This window comes from Cryptotermes secundus, unplaced genomic scaffold, assembly GCF_002891405.2.
Source record: "Cryptotermes secundus unplaced genomic scaffold, Csec_1.0 scaffold1274, whole genome shotgun sequence".
NCBI lineage: Eukaryota > Metazoa > Arthropoda > Insecta > Blattodea > Kalotermitidae > Cryptotermes > Cryptotermes secundus.
In genome coordinates this window covers 301,750-307,749 of record NW_019718632.1, presented here as the reverse complement: position 1 = coordinate 307,749, position 6,000 = coordinate 301,750, and positions in this window count along the sequence as shown.

Genomic DNA, 6,000 nt, shown 5'->3' with positions numbered 1-6,000 from the left:
ATGACTCGCATTAAGAAGAGTTTTACCGAACTCGGTTCTTCAGGATGGGAGCTGGAGGGAACCGGCTCGACACGGGCTTCAGTACAAACGGCGTTTAACCGTCGGGCTCTGCTACCGGAGAGTTTGTGTTGCTCGTAATTGTGAGGCACTGCCCGACTCAGTCTCCGTTTCCCTTCGTCGTCATGTGCTTTATGAATGGGGAGCTAGAGGCAGACGTCACCCAAGCATGGAGCCACGTTGTCTCTCTTCTTGGGCTTTAATGTGCTGTGAATCAGTGGTTTCAGATCGGGTGGTTTGGTGGGCCGACTTAACACAGCGCAGTCTTTCAGAATTTATGCTCTGCAGTTTTAATGTATCTGTAAACTTTGGCGGCACCAGAGACCGGCTTAATAAGATGGAAATCCTGTATTCACTGTCTTCCCGAATTTGATGTGATCGGTGTGAAGTCAGGAAACCTGGGAGGCCAACATTCCCAACGTGTCACTGGCGGAACAGGCTTCACTCACACACTTCATTATTTATTAAGGAAATCAGAATTTTTTTCGTCGCCGCCGAGATACGAGTAATGAATGCCTGTCACAATACATCTATCAGCGTAACGCGACTGCGCACAGCGGTTTGTTGCCCTGTTATAACCATGTGACTAGATGTTGCAGAACTTGCTTAACATCGACTGGAACCAATATTTAACAACGTCCTGTCAACTGCGTAAGTTATACAGACTGGAGTAAAAGATGGCAGAATAATTACGAAAGGTGATTTCAAAAGAATATGAGAAGAAGAGGAAGTGGCCTACTTAAGACACGGAAAGCCTGTTGGAACAGTTACTGGGGTGGTCACGGCTCTAACCAGCTGCCCCACCATGTCATGGGAGGAAGGCCGCTCGAGATTCGAACTACGCGCCGTTCCACAGGGCCAAGTGATATATACACACACGCCACCTGGGGCACGCGGTAGCGCAGTTGGTTGAGGCACTTTTCTGCAAGCCGGAAGGTCGTAGGTTCGATTCCCGATGTCACTGGATTTTTCAATTGAACTAATCCTTCCAGCCGCACTATGGCCCAGGGGTCGGCTCAGCTTCTAACAGAAATGAGTAGCAGGAATCTCCCTGGGGGTAAAGGGCGGCCGGCGCGTAAAGCTGGTAACCTCACCGTCATTCGTGAGCCGATTGTGTAGAGAATGTGAGAGCTTCGACGTCTCACAACCCAATGGGCCTCCACGGCCTGTTACAGGGATAGCTTTACTTTTTTATATTATCGTCGTTTTCATTGAAGCCTCTTGTAGGATGTCTGAGGAAAACCATGGCATTCTTAGCCAGCTGCGGGAATGTTGAAACGCCACTGGTGCAGAGTACTGCGGGCCGTGTGGTGACGGCGGCTTGGAGCTGTTAACTTATTGATCAGCCAGCAGGGGCGCGCATGACTGACTGACTAATTGTCTGGCAGACCCCCCACGCCATACCGTTAAAGGGACGCTTGTCCCTCTGTCCGTTATCTTTTAAAATCATACAGCGATCTTCATTGCACTCGACAGGAAGGCCGTGACACCGGGGAGCACCCATGGGAGTAAGATACACATTGCAAACTGGTGGCCTCTCCAGTTATTTTCGGAACTCTCATGCATTCCTGGTAGTATGTAACAGAACGTTCATTGCCGTCGCCACAAAACAAGCTGTTTGATCCTGTCTTGAGCCAGCTCAAATCAAATGATATTCCAAAAGCTGTATTTACAATTAAAGGAACGTTGTGCTATGTTTAAACTAATTTGTTCCCTAAGTTTTGACTGGCCAGTAGTTAAATTATTCAAAATCGAAAAAGCAGGAGTGGCTCATTTGTATCCCAAAATCTATTTCATGTGCGTTGCCTAGCAAAGGACCGCATGTACTCTGCTGTTTCATCTTTTGGCTTCTGATCACATGGAATTCCAAATTCTGGCATCCCACACTTTTGTGTTCACAGTGATCAAACTTTAATTTACAGGGATTAGGATATGTAGCATCTGTATGAATGTTTATCACCTGTGAGGCAACAAACATGTCATAACTTAAGCATCTCACACACATGGGCACCAGCAAAGGGGCAAGCCAGGCATCTGTGCCCTCCCATGGACTTTTAGAAAAATATAACCCAGATAAAAGAGATACACCAAATTATTTTTTTTTTCTAAGCTATTCTTCTAAGCTGAATACTGTAAATGATCAGTAAAAGCAGTCTGAAACTGTTTAAGCTCAAGTCTGTAATAAAATTTTTGACTATTCCCCTTGAAATAAGTTCTGGGAGACCCATGTTCTCACATAGTGCACTGAGGTACCATAAAACAGTTCTTTCTTTGTCCAATTAATGGCTCCTTCAGTAAATTTCTAACCTACAAAGGACAACGTGTGTAGTATCCATTGTTTTGCAAAGAAGACCACTGGCTTCTTACACATGTTTCATATATTCCATTGAAAATCATCTGAAAGAGCTCAGTGAGCTTGCTTGCATTCTAGTACCGTATGTCTCTCAAGGTCACACACAAAAGACAATGACACAACTATTTTCTTCTGAGCCCCGGTGAAACTCAGAGCTAATCCAAATAATAATTTAAAATTATGTGTCTAGCTCACAGAAAGCACAGCACATCATCACAAAGATTAATCTGTTGATGCTATTTTTGGAAATAATCACTCTTTATTTTGACAGTCATTCAAAACATATAAACAAATGTACATTGTGTAAACTAAATGCTAAGATTTTGAATGTTAGAGCAGGTGGTACATACAGTTACCACTGCCTAAAAGGGATAATATAATGAGGAGAGATAGGCTAATGAATTTGGATAAATTAAACAACTAATGATAAATTTGCCTACTAATAATAATAATACATAATATTGTCATGGGATATGGGAAGTCCCTTTGCAGCTTCATACCATTTTTACTTGGGAATTATTAAATTACTTATTTTAAAGTGTTTGCGGCAGAGCCAATTTCTGCACAATAATGAAAATGGGGCATGCGTTGAAAAACCGATAGCTTGGCCATGCACACATGGTACTCTGCTCAGATGAAGAAACAGCATGATACATAAGTAGAATTAAAACATATGTACCATGATTGGATTTTCAGTTAACCTATTCCTTCCAGCCACGCTATGGCCCTGGGTTTGAGTCAGCCTCTATCAGAAGTGTGTACCAGGAATTTGCTGCGGGTAAAAGGGCAGCCAGCACATAAGGCTGACAACCTGACCACCATACACGAGCCGACCGCCTCGAAGATGTGGGAGCCTAGACCCATCACACCACTATGGGCAGGGACCTTTATACCATGAATGATGATGATAATTTTCTGAATGGAATGCCAGGTAGGCTGGTAGACAGGTACCAGTGTTAGGACAAAGCTGCTGCCATCATCATCACCTTCTTATGCCTTGAAGATGATACGGTGTGTTCCTCCCAAAATGTTGGCGCCTGCCTACCAGAGTACACAGAATACAGTCATCACCTCTTCCTTCTTCCAGAACATTCAGCCTGTTCACCCATTGTTTAGTATCTGGGGAACATAGTGTGACGTATTTGTGCTATGCAGGACACCCCCCCCTTCCAGTGGTGATGTAACAGCACTTCCCAAGTGACGTAACAGAGGACACTACGGGGAAGGGGACAGAGTGTTGACTGGCCTGTTACCGTAGCAGCGGCAGTTGCTCCGATGCTGTTATGTCACCGCTGGAAAAGTGGGGGGGTTACCAAGCATTGCGCCGTCCACGTCCTAATAATTTACAACAAACTGCAACAGCAAATTCGTATGAATGATATCTAAAGATTCAGTTCGTATCCACAGAAGCACTGTCTCCATTAAATAGAACACTAATTTATTGTTATGTAGAGGAATAATTGTCATTTATTATGAGAATCATACAAAATAACATTAAATACATGCTGTAGGAAATGTACTGGATGTGGTACATGTAGGACCCACTGCACATTAGTTTGATAGTGTAGTGAGTTTTCTAGGCAATGATTCCACGAAGCTGACTATACGTGCTACGGATCAGTCCACCTTGACAGAAGGAATGTCTGACCCTTCCACTGGAATGCGTTGATGTGACTAGAATCTAGGGCTTTAAGGCAGGGAACCAATCAGAACTGTCTCAGAATTAGGTTCAGCAGGTGATGCCCATATGTGCCATATGAAATCTATAGCCCCCTTAGCACACAGTGATTATGAAGTGGGGGCATTGCATGAGGTTGTGGGGGTGCTGGAAGTATTCTCAGGGACAGAAACATTGAAGAAAATAAGGAAATATACCAAATATGACTAATAACAAGGTCTGTGAAGAACTAATTGCCTATTTTCCTTTGAGACAACATGGACCGCATAGAGAACGATGCCTCAAACAATTCATCGTTGTCACAGGAACGTTGTACCGAGATTTTACCTAGCAGCGATAGGGGGATACACAGCCAGACCCCTTGATACACATGTCAAACAGTTCTCTTGCATGTATTTGTTGCCATGGGAATGTGTTTACTGGGCCGTTGTCTAGCAGTGAAAGGATGCATACACTTTACCGAACCTTTGCCTAGCAATGATAGGAGGAATACACACACAGACAAACAGACTGATAGGAGGGATTTATGAAATACTCCAGTGGGGTGCACTCAAGTGCCAGAACACACATGCCAAGTTTCATAAAGTTAATTCAAGCATTCAGAAGTTAATAGTTGTTGAATGAGGGGATACACTGACACACAGACAACACGGAAACATGAAAACAGCCTAAAAGTTGAAGAATTTAAAGAACATTAATCTGTTCAGAATACTCTAGCATGATAGGTAAAAAGGTTCATTAACTACTTAAACATTAGCTTGTAAGCAGATTTTCTCGCCTCACCAGGAAAAAGAAAGTCCTGGCAGCACCCATGCATGTTTGAAATTAATTAATTAATTAATTATAATTTATGTTTTTTAATCTAGTAGGAGGGCTTGTTGAGAAACTTGGGTGTGGTTAACTGGAAAACAAAGGCACATGAGCAGGGTGGTTGGAGAAGGTTTTTAGAGCTGACCAAAGTCCACAAAGGGTTGTGATGTCAATATTAATAAAAATAGAAATAAAAAAATTATATAATAATAATAATAATAATAAATATTTCCCCTCAACTGAAGTGTCACGAATAGTTTGACTAACGTCTACAGATAGCAGTAGGAGCAAATTGCCCCCTGCCATCTAGTACATATTATTAGTACTAAGTACTAACTCTGCGGTACAGTGATGTACCTCTAGAAGGGAGGTAGGGTGGAGTTATGTTACTAACTTCCAATATTTCCCCAAGTCTTCTCAAAATGTTTTTTTTCCTATAAACTCAGCCTGTATCCATTCTATGTACGATGAGTATCTCTGATGGAAAAAACAAATATTACCACAAACTGAGGCCATAGCAAGGATTATTTCTAAATACATAATGATTTTTATTTTCTGGTGGCATGCAGTGGCACGTAATAATCTTTCATACAATGATAATTAAAAAAAACTCTTCAATATGAAATTCTCACAGCGCTAAATGAATCTTTCTACCTTCTATGATATATATACGAGTATATAGTGTAGTTCGTTCAAAGTCAGCCGACTTTTCGGAGGAAAATGTTGCTGATATGTTCAGGATTGAAGACCACACAGAATATAGAACTCTTCAAAATATATCATGTTTAAAATTGTAAGCAATGGAAGGTTCCGATCATATGACCGAGTCCAGCACTAAGCCGCTATAATTAGTGATCCGTGTTGACTAGAACTAAATTACGTTAATAGGATTTCCCTATTTGATTTGTTGGACACAAGTAGTATGTGCAATAGAAAGTTACGCGGACCCTATTTATTCATGTACGAGTAGTTGACCCGTGTTATTTACGGCAAGTGGCGCTAGTAGATCCTAGTAGATGCTCACTCTTTGTAATGTCTTTGGTCGCAGCATGACGTTCATTACTCCAAATCCACAACCTCATTGGCCAGCTGTGATTGTCAT